The sequence below is a fragment of the Centropristis striata genome, chromosome 2 (assembly GCF_030273125.1).
Source record: "Centropristis striata isolate RG_2023a ecotype Rhode Island chromosome 2, C.striata_1.0, whole genome shotgun sequence".
Classification (NCBI taxonomy): Eukaryota; Metazoa; Chordata; class Actinopteri; order Perciformes; family Serranidae; genus Centropristis; species Centropristis striata.
The window spans coordinates 5,515,042-5,527,612 of record NC_081518.1 but is presented as its reverse complement, the minus strand read 5'-3'; the positions used below and the strand labels follow the sequence as shown (position 1 = coordinate 5,527,612).

General features: G+C 40.5%; 1 protein-coding gene and 1 long non-coding RNA gene across 7 annotated transcripts in view; one reads left to right on the top strand and one right to left on the bottom strand.

Moving 5' to 3' along the window:
• Positions 1 to 12,571, top strand: part of sox6 (SRY-box transcription factor 6) — a 150,216-nt gene that overhangs the window by 18,109 nt on the left and 119,536 nt on the right. For all 6 annotated transcript variants that reach the window (XM_059350823.1, XM_059350842.1, XM_059350833.1 and 3 more), the window contains one exon: positions 4,585 to 4,654. The gene's annotated coding sequence lies outside the window, so the exon portion shown is untranslated. The remainder of the gene's footprint in view (positions 1 to 4,584; positions 4,655 to 12,571) is intronic.
• LOC131985680 (uncharacterized) overlaps positions 10,355 to 12,571 on the bottom strand; it is a 253,194-nt gene continuing 250,977 nt past the window's right edge. The window contains exon 4 of the long non-coding RNA XR_009395667.1: positions 10,355 to 11,336. This is a non-coding gene — a long non-coding RNA (uncharacterized LOC131985680). The remainder of the gene's footprint in view (positions 11,337 to 12,571) is intronic.

The window sequence follows — 12,571 nt, the reverse complement described above, 5'->3', positions numbered from 1 at the left end:
AAGCTGACAATTTTTTTTCTTCCTTCTGCTTTATCTGACACTATTCCACTTCAGCTCTGCCAAATACCGGTCACTGTTTTACTCTTAACAAACTGGAGTGACGCTCTGGCAGTCATTCCTGACACGTTGGTGCTAGACATTTTGTGAGTGTCTAGTCTGCTGCAGTTTCAGTGTCAGGACAGGATCAGCCAGAGACGGGGAAAAAAGGGCAGTTTGAGAGAGACAGAGGGTAAAGATAAAAAGAAGAGAGATTTGTAAGGCTGTGACAGTTAACAGTGTGCTGGAGCATGAAGCAGCTGTTAGCACGTGATTGACCTGTTTCCAACACCAAATAACTCAATGATATGGTGGATTTCTTGTAGAAATACAGCTTGTCTTTCTAACAACACAGCACCGGCCTTTCTTCTTTAGTCCATGACTGTCTGCAGTTTATTCCTCCGGTAGGAAGTGAATAAATCTATGAGCTAACAATGACTCCACAAACGATCTGTGCCAAAGTGTCCACAGTCTACCTGAACACTAGCTGTTTCCTGACCAGCAATGTCCTCTCATTCCCGGCTATGGTGATTACTCACTGCATGGAGGCTGTCGTTTCATATTTCACAGATGGTGCTACTGCAGAGAGGATTGACTTTATGGAACTGGATATTTAACAGACAATCACATGTGTTCAATTACTATATCAGACACTTCTGTGCCAGAATGTTCTGCGATTCACCCCTTCGCCCTTCCACACTGCACCCCCCCCCTCCTCCTCCTCGCTTCCTCTTCCTCCCATTTCCCTATTTCCCCCGGGACCACTGTTATAGCCTCACCTCATTGCATCCCAAACTCCCCCATGCAGTCCCCCGGCCTGACTGACTGTGTGGCTGCTGCTTCTGCAGAGATAACCACACAGCATCCAGGTAGGGAGCAGCCTGCTGATGGCATAGATTACCTCTATTGTCAAAATAACTAACTCGGCAGAATTCCTACTTTAGCGTGTTTGGACGCAGGAGAGAGTGAGGATTTGGAAAGGAGGATTGGGAGGATTTTTTTTAACATGTTGCAGATCTGGATGAATTCCAAACAGAAGTTGAAGTACAAGTTTTGGCTTGCCTCATGCATATACAACACAAAACTACACATGGTACACATGTGCATTGAAATACACATATGCAGCAGGCATGTAAACATACATGCAATCTAAACATGTTGCACATTTAGTAGTTTTGATACAATGTAGAGTACATGAAACATAAAACCTGGATTTGGTCGGGACAGCTATGTTGTGGTTTGTGTCTCCTGTGCTGTGTACAGTTGTGGTGATGTTGTCTATTGATACTGAGCCACTGTCACATGATGGTTGAAAAACACAAGTCTCTGTTATGGTCAGGGGAAATTAAATCAAGCGTAGCCCACACCGTACAAAAACACATGTCTGGAATTTGAAGGTTGAGTTGATTTGAAAGTGAATCTTTCTGAGCTGTGATTGTAAAAACGGCTTTCCTTCATGTACTGTACCAGAGGCTCCAGCTCAAATGGCAATTCCAGCAGACATACAAGCAGTCTCTATGTGGGAGGCTAAAGAGCAAATGAATGGGTCAACTTTATATTGAACGCACTGTATCATTGCAGAAACGTTGGATTTGAATCTGCCCGGGCATTTATCATACGTGTGTAGGTATCTGAACTATTGCAAATTTTGGGACCAATTCTGGATTTTGATGCTATAATTTCAGACTCTGCTTTGCTGCATATGAAAGCTTTTTGCTGCGACTGGAGTTTGTGTCGGTGTGGTTGTGTTTGAGTGTGTGAGGGAGCTATAAGCAGCCAAAGCTAGAGAAAAGGCCACTCTTTGACAGAAATGCCACAGGTGGCTGCAAACTCTCTGTCCCTGCTCCTTTGATGTCAGCTCCATCAGTCTGTTTGGATTTTTGTATCTGAGAGCTAAACCTCCAGTATTTTCAGCATATTGTAACTTTTACAGAAAAATAGTCTTTTGACTGTTGCGGCCAAATGGGGCTAAATTTACTTTTACTCTCGCCCAGAGGCGTAAATATAGACAGAGTGGTGACTCTGGGGCCCTAGGGGCGGGGGGCCCATAAAGAAAATGGCCCCCCAGACAAAATGTTGAGTGGATAACGGATTGCCACCTCAGATACATGCCTGGGCTCAAAAAAATAAAATGTTAACCACTAAATTCAAAATGGTGCCATTTGCTATATATGCCCCTGAAAAAACAACAGTTTTCTTTCTTTCTTTCTTTCTCTTTAGTACAACTACATGCATTTGAGCATGAAATCTTAAAAGTGCAGTGTAAAAATGCACAGAATTACTTCTTGCAATTAATGTTGGTCTGCTGTTCTTGCACTGAAAAAAAAAGAAATCACAGTAAGTGGTTATTTTTTATTTGCTTCAAACCTTTTGTATTCCTATTTATACTGTTCTACATGCATTTGAGCATGAAATATGTTAAGTTACTGCTCTGTAAAACATATTTATTTTAAGGTTTCATCATATCTGGTTAAGTGCACCGTCCTATATGTGGCCCTGTGGTAGCGCATTTAAGTTGCCCATCCCTGCTCTACATGTACTATAAATAAACTACTAAAACAACATTTTATTATTTCTCTATTTAATGAGGTGATGAGACAATACGGTAGCAAGTTTAAGCACAAAATCAGAAGTAACTAGCGTGCATTAGGGCCAGTCATAACTTCCTAACACTGCTTTCATCCTCACAGCTTCGGCCTCTAACCCATAAAATAATAATAATGGAAAATATAGCGTTTAGGAGTGTTGACAATTTGTTTGGAAAAAATGCGGTGGAAGTAATAATTTGAATTTGGGGTTGACTGAAATTGTGTTTAATAAGTCCCAGATTCTCTAATTAGGAATGGGGAGTGCCTGTTTTATGTTTCCTGCCTGTACGTCTAATTCACAGCAGGAAAAAAGCCGCTACATGCAGCTACAATAGGCCGGTTGACACCGACTCTTATTACACCACAGGGATTACTACGTTTGATCTCATTATAATATCATTTGGGTTGCCTCATTATTTGCAATTATAAATTCCTTTGTTTTTTTTCTCCCTCAGACAAATAATTAACTTAAATAACCAATGAATAAGGAATACATTTCCCCATTTATTATTTACCTCATTGTTCCCAATTAACATCAGATTATGAATTCAAAGGTCTGTTAATGTCTACTCTCTGTAATTATAAGAGCTCTCATTTATTTAGGCACAACAGGAATTAAGTGTATAGTCAGATGTTTGACAAAGACTGGTTTAATGAATTACCATGCATGTAATATGTGGTTTATCCAGCAGGCAGGGATTGTTGTGGAGACTGAATAGCTACTAATACAAGTTAATCGTGTGTGTATGTGTGAGGAGAGGAGTGGGTGGTTGCAGCTGGAGCAGAGTTCAGAACAGTGAAATAGTGTGTGTTTAGCGTCATTTGAGAGGCAGAAAAAAGACTTTAAACTCGGAGGTGCTATTCATGTAACAGCTTTCCATTCAGCCGGGGTCACCTGGGTCCCCTCTCCCCCATTGTCACCTCCAGCCTCAAGGCTACCACATTCAGACCCGTCTGCAACTCTTGCCTTTATCTGGCTCATTCTGTTAGCCCTCCAGCCTCCCACGTAGCAGACTCCGTGCTGTGCTCTGACAACAATACGGTGGTAGTCGGTACATTTATCTGGTCTTGTTGGTGGTGGTGCTGGTTTATTGGCCCCGGCGATGGGAGACTGAGGTGCCGTAGCGCAAATTAGTGACAGATCAGTTAAGCGTGACCTTAAAAAACCCTTGGCCTTGTCTAATTGGCAGTGCTGAGGAGGACTAATTGTATAAATCAGCTGGTAATGAGATCTTGGCTTATTGTGAAAAACAAGATAATGTGAGAAAATGAACATGAATGGGCTAACAGCATTTTCATCCCTTGAGCTGGACGATCTGAGGGTTTTTTCCTCTCTATTGTCATTACTTCATGTGTGTACTGTGCTATACTTTGTGCGTTCTCTAACAAAGCTCTTAAGTTGCAGCAGCACTTCAACAGACATGCTGAAACTAGCAGAGCATGGCCCACCGAAATAAATCATTAGCAGGCAGTGCTTGAAGAAAGAAGGCAAAATTAAATAAAACAACCGCTTTATATGAAAGCTGTTTATTAGTGGAATCCGCCAACTGGAAGACAGATTAATGAGGTAGCAGAGAAGTAGATTTTAAACATTGTCTAGGACGGATTCCCATTGGTGACAGCTGTGAGGACTGGAGGTCAGACACTAACAAAGCTGTTTTACATTAGCTCAGCTGTGGAGACTCTGACCCTCAGCCAACAGACACTATGGCCTCACTTCTCTTCCTCTTGTTCTCTCTCTATCTTTGGCCATGTCTGTAAATACACTTATCTAGGCCCAACATGTTCCCAATTCACTGTTTTTTAATCAAATAAACAGTTTAACTCATTAATAACCTTTTTTTTTTTTAAATGTGTCATTTAAAATAGAAAAGATATTTATTAATAAAAACCATGTGATGTTGCATTTGAGGACACACTTAAAACCAGCCTTTTTTGTCTTTTTTTGCTTACATTTCAGGTTTTTACATGAATTCAAAACCAACTGACCAGTGATCGCTGGAAGCTGGGGATTGAGTCTTTCAGTTTTTGTAAGTATCAATTTGCCTCTTCAGCTGTTTCTGTTGTTGCCACGTGTCTCGTACACCCCCGCTGTCTCTCACCCACTCTGAACACCTGCATCAAATGAGGTGGACAATTGGATAGGCACACAATGTATGCACAATTAGACAGTTATATAAGCACAAAGTCACTGACAGACCTTTAGACATTACATCCTCCAACTTATTTTCTTGCATTTTCTTTTAATTGAATTCTGATTTTTTTTTTCCATGTGTTGCTGCTTCTTGTGTGATGAAATCCACTTGCTTGTGTGGGAGTTGCGATTTTAAGGTTTAATCAGGGTTTCTAGTATTTGTTATCGGTAATTACCTTAATGGCCATTTAAAAGAGAAAAAAATACCTTTTCTACACTAAAGAAAATCCACATCAACCTTTGGAGAAAAGTCTTTTGGAATTTATTTACTGTTGACACTAATAAAAAATGCGAAACCTTGAATGTCATTAGATAAATAGTAAGAACTCCATTAATATATCCAAACTGATTTGGGCATTTACATCTTCTTTTTGAATAAACTCATTTTATAAACTTGACATCGACGGTCAACTGTTTCCATAATTACACATATATTTGCACAGGGATTTTATGTTTTATTCAATACAAATGTATCTTTATTTTGTTAGTTTTTATAATACTAGATAATCCAATAGTAGTTTTCTATTAACTGCATACTGATTGTGTAGGTATTATAGGACCACCATAGTATTAGACCTTAAGTTTAACTCAGGTCGGAGTCACACAGCAAGCTGTGTATACTAATATATGTTACTAAAACAGTTGATATGAAATGCAACACTTTGCTTATAAAAAAAGGCAGAATAGAGAATACTACAGTCCTCTCTGCATCTATAAAAATATTACTTAAACAATCTTTGCTCAGCTGCTGCTCGTGCAGGTTTTCTAATAAAAATGCATCGTAGATATTAAGCAAATAAAGGTGAGGAACTTCATTGATATTATTCTTTTCTTCCAAATGTCAGTCGATGATATCATGGGATTCATATTAATGTGGTTGAGGAGCTCTTCAATAACAGCTGGGAAATGTCTCTCTGAATTCAAAGTTCATGGCCATTTACCATTGTTTGATCATGCCATTTCACACCACACACTGTCATCCGCTCAGATGAACACACACCTGTCTGCCAGCAGCTACCTCTGCTGCTGCACCATAGTTTGGCTGAGTTTGTTGTGAATGTTTGAACCCGTAAAATGGCAATAACAGTCAGTCAAATGAAAATAATAGAGCATCTAATTAATAAAAAAAGCTTTACAAACAGATGCAAAGAAAAGAAGATCCCAGTTAAGTTATCAGTAGAACTCACCAACTGTAGCAGCATATCAGAGGGTTAAGATGAGTTACTAAAAATTGAGAAATTGGCTTATTATTGTTCAAGTATTGGGTGCATCAATAATGTCATAAGAACCAGCTACAACCTCAAGTAACTACTCAATGAGCTGTATGCATGTTAGAAAATAAATAAACAAAAACTGCAACAAAAAAAAAGAAGAGAAAAAACAAAACAAAAACGTAGTCACCATGACGATTGTGGACCATGAGGCCTTTTAGATTAGCATTTGGTTAGCAAGGGGTAATCTTTATTCATAATGAACAGCCGAGTCCTTAGAGGGTCTTTTAGTACAACAGAACACAAAATGAGACATTTCTAAGCGTCCAAAATGGTAAGCTCAAAGACACACTGTGAAAAGGACAAAAACACAAACTTCGGCATGGTTATGATCTGTCAATTGCAAGGTAGCCCCATCCTAAAGCATACCCTGCTCTTCTGTCTATTTTATTCTAAATATGACAGTCATTTACAAAACAGACATCACGTTGCAATGAAGAAGACTTGAGACTAAAGATTGAGACCATGAATTCATTAGAAAAAAATGTTTACAAAGGTAATAAAAAAAGTCAGAAGTAGAGTTTGTTTTTTATCGACTTTCATACAATTGGAACTATTTTTGCAATCAGTGGAGTCGCCCCCTGCTGGCCATTAGAAAAAATGCAGGTTTAAGCAATTCAGGCCTGAAGTTGCCGCTTAATCGCCAGCTGTGTCTACTGCCCCCTGCTGGTCCAGATATGCTCCTCGCTAATAAATGGTCCTCTGAACCTTAATAATACAGACTCAACATAACGGTTATGTATTAAATCACTTTAATGTTATTAGGCTGCTGCCAGTATTTGTTATAAGAGTAAATAATGCATAAAGCTGTGGTGATTGAGCATTCATTGCTATCTCGACATTAAGTCGGATCCTCATACAATCCAAAGTCTAGATCCTTTGACCTACAGCTTTAATTAATCTCAAAACATGACAGGAAGTAATTTAGTTAACGTCTGGAGTGCTTATAGAACAAGTTTAATTACACGCCTGCAATCTCATTAGGAAACACCTGAGGATATGTTAGACCATCTGAAGAGGCCATATACACTCTTTGTTAGCATGTGCCATTTATCTAATAAGCAACAGCATCACAGTCTCACAGCTCTCAGCCCACTATCGATGGCACCACTCAAGGGGAGGATGCGGGGGAGACATTCTGTCAGAAATTAAATAAACAGCACTTCACCATAAAATGAAAATGAATAACCTTTGAATGGTTATTCGTCATCTATTATTTATCAAATGGGCCTCTTCAGCCCACTGACCCTGCAGTGATTATGGTCAATATGTTGCTGAACAGAGACCGCTTGACAAAGACAGCCTCACAAAGATTTTAATTTCATCTGCCTCGATTACTGCAGAGGATCCCAGTGTGAATATAGAGAACTAATTGTTGCACATGTCATTACCTGGAGAGAATGTGGAAAACCCGGCTGAACTTTATCCATCTTCCTAAACTCTGCATTCAATTAATAGCATTTTTTACTCATGAATGACTTCATTTTCAAGTGCTTAAGCTAAAATATGCTGTTGGCGTTGGCAATTTGAATAGATTGGTTGTGTGGGTTCCCTTTACAGTTGGTGATTAAGTACGGTCTATGTTTAATCACATGAAAAGGAGCTACCCTTTGAGTTTATTTTTTATTATTATTATTATTTGAAGGTCTGATGGACTTAATTTAATTCTCAGAAGAATAAAAACCTAATATGGACTTGGCTGCTGTCCTGCTTCTCAAGGTATGTTCCCTTGTACTGTAGGACAGAGTTTCACCTAGTAGCTATATACGGGAGAAAACAGGACCAAAGAACATGCCATTAATCTTCTTGCTACCCCAGCTGTGGAAAGTAATGCATAACTAAAAGTCCGGTAAAATGAATTAATGATTTCAACCATGAACTTTTCTCCCAAAACGCCATGAATCGTCTCCAACTGATAATGCACCACGACCCTGGAGTGTGAAATCCCTGTTGCGTTGAGAGTAGCCAGTTAATTGATTCGCAAATTATTTAAAGTTTGTGGTGCCCAGGGGAGTGCTAGGATCTAATGACGGCCCATTTTGAAAGAGTTGAAAAACTCTTCCCAGGCAAGCTGGTATTAAATTGTAACAGTAAGCTTACAAGTCTAATCTGAGCCCTGAGAAGAGAGATGGTGTCCAGTATTGTGTGGATAGGTTGGGCCAGCTCAATGTGCTCTTTAAATTGGGATGTATCACGCCCTAAATAGAAGATCTAATTAGATTTCTATTCCTTTTAAGATGCTTTGTTTTTTTTTTATTTAAGGTGCTTTTATCCTCTCTGGGTAAGCTCAAGATAATCTGTTTTTAAAACAAATAAAAAAGTACATTTGAAATTTTTGGCGTCATTTTGCAAATGCCTTTGTTTCTTAAGTCAACATTTGTTTCATTTGTCACTCATTGAAGCTATTTCAGCCGTAACCTTGTGTTAAGAAAACGAATGTGGTCTTACTTACTCGAATAGCATGAAATGTTGTTATCTACAACTCTGAAACAGACTGATACTCTGTGGTATGTGTAATATTTAAAGGAAAAGCTCAATATGTGAGTCATCAGTGGACAAAGACAGATAAATAGGTTTGTGTGGTAAGACCTGCAGCAGATCAAGCTATAGCTGGTTATTCTGTGCAGAGTAGGCTCATCTCGTAGCATACACACTGTACGTTCCTTTGCTTTTTAGTCGAATTTGTTTGATCTCTGTGTTAATATCAAGAAGCCTCTAATCTCGACCCATTAGCAACTGCTGTCATTCAGACACACGGTGTCGGCCTGATTTAAATAAAATGAAATGAAGATAGTTGTTTCTGGTCCCTTGGCTTCACTCATTGCCATAAACATATGCTCTGTGCCCCGCTTCTTTCCATCTTATTTATGACTTTAATTTGTTGTGTGGGCTGCGCAAGAAATCAAATTTAATCCAATCCTCCCAGGGACCCTGTCATATAATAACATGGTAATTTCTGTGTATCCTTTTGAAAAATGAGGAAATTAATTCTTCCTGACATGTTCTAATTATTCCAGTGTGAACGGCGGATGGGCTCCCCTCCTTCCTCCCACCCCCCCCCACCCCAGCCCCCTAAGTGTCAGTTGCCGACGGGTGGCGAGGTGCTAATGCTGACCAGCAGCGCGTTTAATTTGAAACATGAGCAGACACCTTTCAACACACCTTCCTAATGTTGGAGTGGCTCACACAAATTAATTCACTACTCATCTGGCAGCTCTGACTGAGGTGTGTGTGTGCGTATGTGTGTGTGTGTGCCTGTGTGTCTGCAAGCATATGTCTATGTGCAGTCTGTGTGTGTGCAGGTTAGGGGATGACGGGAGGGGGTCAATGGGACACTATTACCATTAGTAAAGGTAACATCAGGTGTGTCTGTGAGTGTGTTCTACACTGTAGGTGTAAATGCATATATGTCAGTGTGTGTGGACTCGTGCTGGACCAGGTATCACCAGATTTCATGTGACTGGGTGTTGAGTTGGCGCAAAGCTGTCTGCTGGGATGTTGGGATTGCTTGGACAGCTTTTTCCCTCCTCTCTGGATCCCTCTCCTCTCGAACCTACAGTACCTTTTCACACATCCCATTGCTCCACTGAGAGCATTGAAAGGCTTATTTAATTAGTCTGTCATCAGGCAGTCTTTAGCTTATCACTTCAATTTGCATAAGGACACTAGTGGCAGAAACACTGTGGAGCAATCATGTTATGTTTCATGTCCAAGGGTTAGAAACATAAAATAGGTTTTAGTTGCAAAGGCAGTGTCTTTTTTTTTTTTTTTGATGAATACATAGCAGAGCACATTAACTCTTATATTAAATAATACAAAAAAATATAATGAAAAATAATAATTATATGGCTTCAAACCAGGCTTTGCTGTTGATTTTTAATCTGAAAAAAAAAAAAAAATCACAATTTTGTGGTCTGAAAAAAGAAAGAAGTTTCACTGGCCCGAGCAGACATATTGTAATCATGGAGAAAAAACCTTGCTAAATAATTTAAATAAAATAAAAACATTCTGACAAGATTTGGTCTCTGTACGTCGACTCTGTATACATTCAGGCTTCTGAGAGAAGAAATGTGTTTCCACTCTAATTATGTACAGTATCTAAGCAGCTGCGACAGGAGCAGAAAAGATAAACAAACAAAATTTACTGAACTTTGGAGTCGGGTTAAAACCATAGCACTGTAACTGATTTGGTGTGTGTGTGTTGTCTCTGGGTCGTAGAGCAGAGAGCTCATAGCCGTGGCGTCATGGTCGAGGAGAAGAGAGCATGGCATTGTGAACAGTGGGTGGGTCCCCCCATGACTCAGAGAGGGGAGAGGCGTCAACATGGCCACCCGGCCCACAGGGATTAAAGTGCCCACCCCCCCTCACACCCTGCAGGGTTAATCACTGCCATTTTGGATCCATGCAGAGGCAGCAAATGCACTCTCCATCACTGTGGAAGAACTGAGACATAAGCCACCAGTTAGGCCGCCACTCTGTGGGTAGATGTGCTTCATAAGCTTGTTTCCACTCGGTACAATAGAGTGTTTTGAGCCCGGGTTTACTTGTCTTAAGAAGGCTGGAGTTCCTGGATCAGACTCTTGCTCTCTCTACCCTCCTCTCTGGATATTGTTACGTTTTCTCATATGGGTTTGGTTAAAGGATTTAACAAGTAACCTGGGATGTAGTTACTTGTAGGATCTGTGTAGCTAACTTCTGTGTCTCGCTGTGCGCCGCGCGCTACGTGAGCCTGTTAATGACTGAAGGCCGGGAGTGCCGTCTCGTGCCAAGACCCACATGGCTGCTGGCGGTGCATTAAATCAGCAGTCAATTTGACTGGAAGTTTGAAATCTGGGCTAGGTTAAGGGGATGTGCTGAAGCCGTGTTAATAGCTAGCTTGTTGTCCATATGGTACTGCTTTAATAGAGCACATTTGTTGCAGATGGTGGGAGACTTGGTTAGGCAGAGGCAGCTTTTGGCAGAGGCTCATTCTTCGAAAGGGCTGCTGTGCTGATCAGACCGGTCCAGGCCAACTTAGTGATGTCTATCCTCCCTGCTTCTCCTTAACCAAAAAGCCTGCCCTTGAATTGCGGCCTAGCCTTCATTTAAAGTCATTCTTGTTTTTCTGTGTGTGGAGAGGAGCAAATACAATGTGGCTCAGTCACTTTTTCCTGAGTTTGGTCATTTGCTCTCCAAACCGCACCTTTGCTTCTATAGACGAAGTTCAGTTGTTTCTGACCACAATGGGACTGCAGACAGCAGGCACAGCTGAGGAAACACGAGCACACAGAAAGTGAAAGAACAAGAGTTATGGAATAAAACCAAAGATAAAGATAGAATAACTGAGCATAGCCTAATGCATTTCATTTTTTCTGCCTATATTAAGTTTTAGCAAGTCTGCTGCCAGTAAAATAAACAAACACACATGCAGATAATAAAGAAGTATGCTCTGTTCATCCTGACACTAGTTATGAGTTTCTAAACATGACGCTGTTTCTATTCCTCTAATTTCTGGTGCGCAGTATGTAAATGTGTACTACAATTTGTTTGCATACTGTAAGCTGAGAGCAAATTCACATTTGTGTTGGTAATTGTTTTAGTTTGTGCGCGCCTCCTGCAGAGTATGTGTGCTTTTTGCACTCAGAGAAGTGAGGAGACACGCTTGATCTACTCTGCACTGTTTGACGGTTGTTTTCTCACGTTGTCACTGGCTTGGTGTGCTGTGGCGTGGTGATGGTATTATGTGCGCTGGGCCCAGCTGAGTGGAGAAAAGAGCAGAGCTGCAGCGCCCCTAGCTATGCCACTCCCGCCTCCCCAGACACCTTATTGTGAGAAAAGTCTCGGCTGAGCCCTCTGGGCCTTGTGGATCCACTGCCTCGCTAAGTGCTGGCCAGACTGAAAGGCACAGTGTCCTTGGGCCCGGCTCATTCTTTCCATTCTCTCAGAGGCTTTGTCTCATAAGCCACAAGAGCAAGAGGAGAAAATGCCAAATTACACCCATGTCACTAAAACTTAAGGTGTTTAAGGGCTGAGATGTCATTCGCTGTTGCGTTTTGTGTAATTCATGATGCGCCGCATGAGAGAGTTATATGTTCAGAATAAAAGTCGTTTTCTTTTTGCTGAGGTTAAAAAGTAGCGATTTAAACAGCAGGAATCTGCTCTTGAATTCTGAAGTTATGAAATTGATTCAAGGGGTGGAGGAGTTATGAAATGCTGAAGTGAAATGGTGTGTTATAATGCTAAAAATATTTTTGTGAGATATCCCTGCCACATTTCAGTGGCTGATTTTCTTTATTGGGCTAGTTGTGAGATCTGAGAGACATTAAAATATCAACCACTGACAAAAGTTCCACTCAAAAAAACTGTTCTTTGGAATCGCTGCTCTTTACCACTTAAAGCAAAGCACATGGAAGTCCTAATCAATTTCCAACCAATCCTAACACAATAAAAGCGTATATTATACAGACCAATAACATAGGCTGATGGAAACCTGTTGTAAGTCA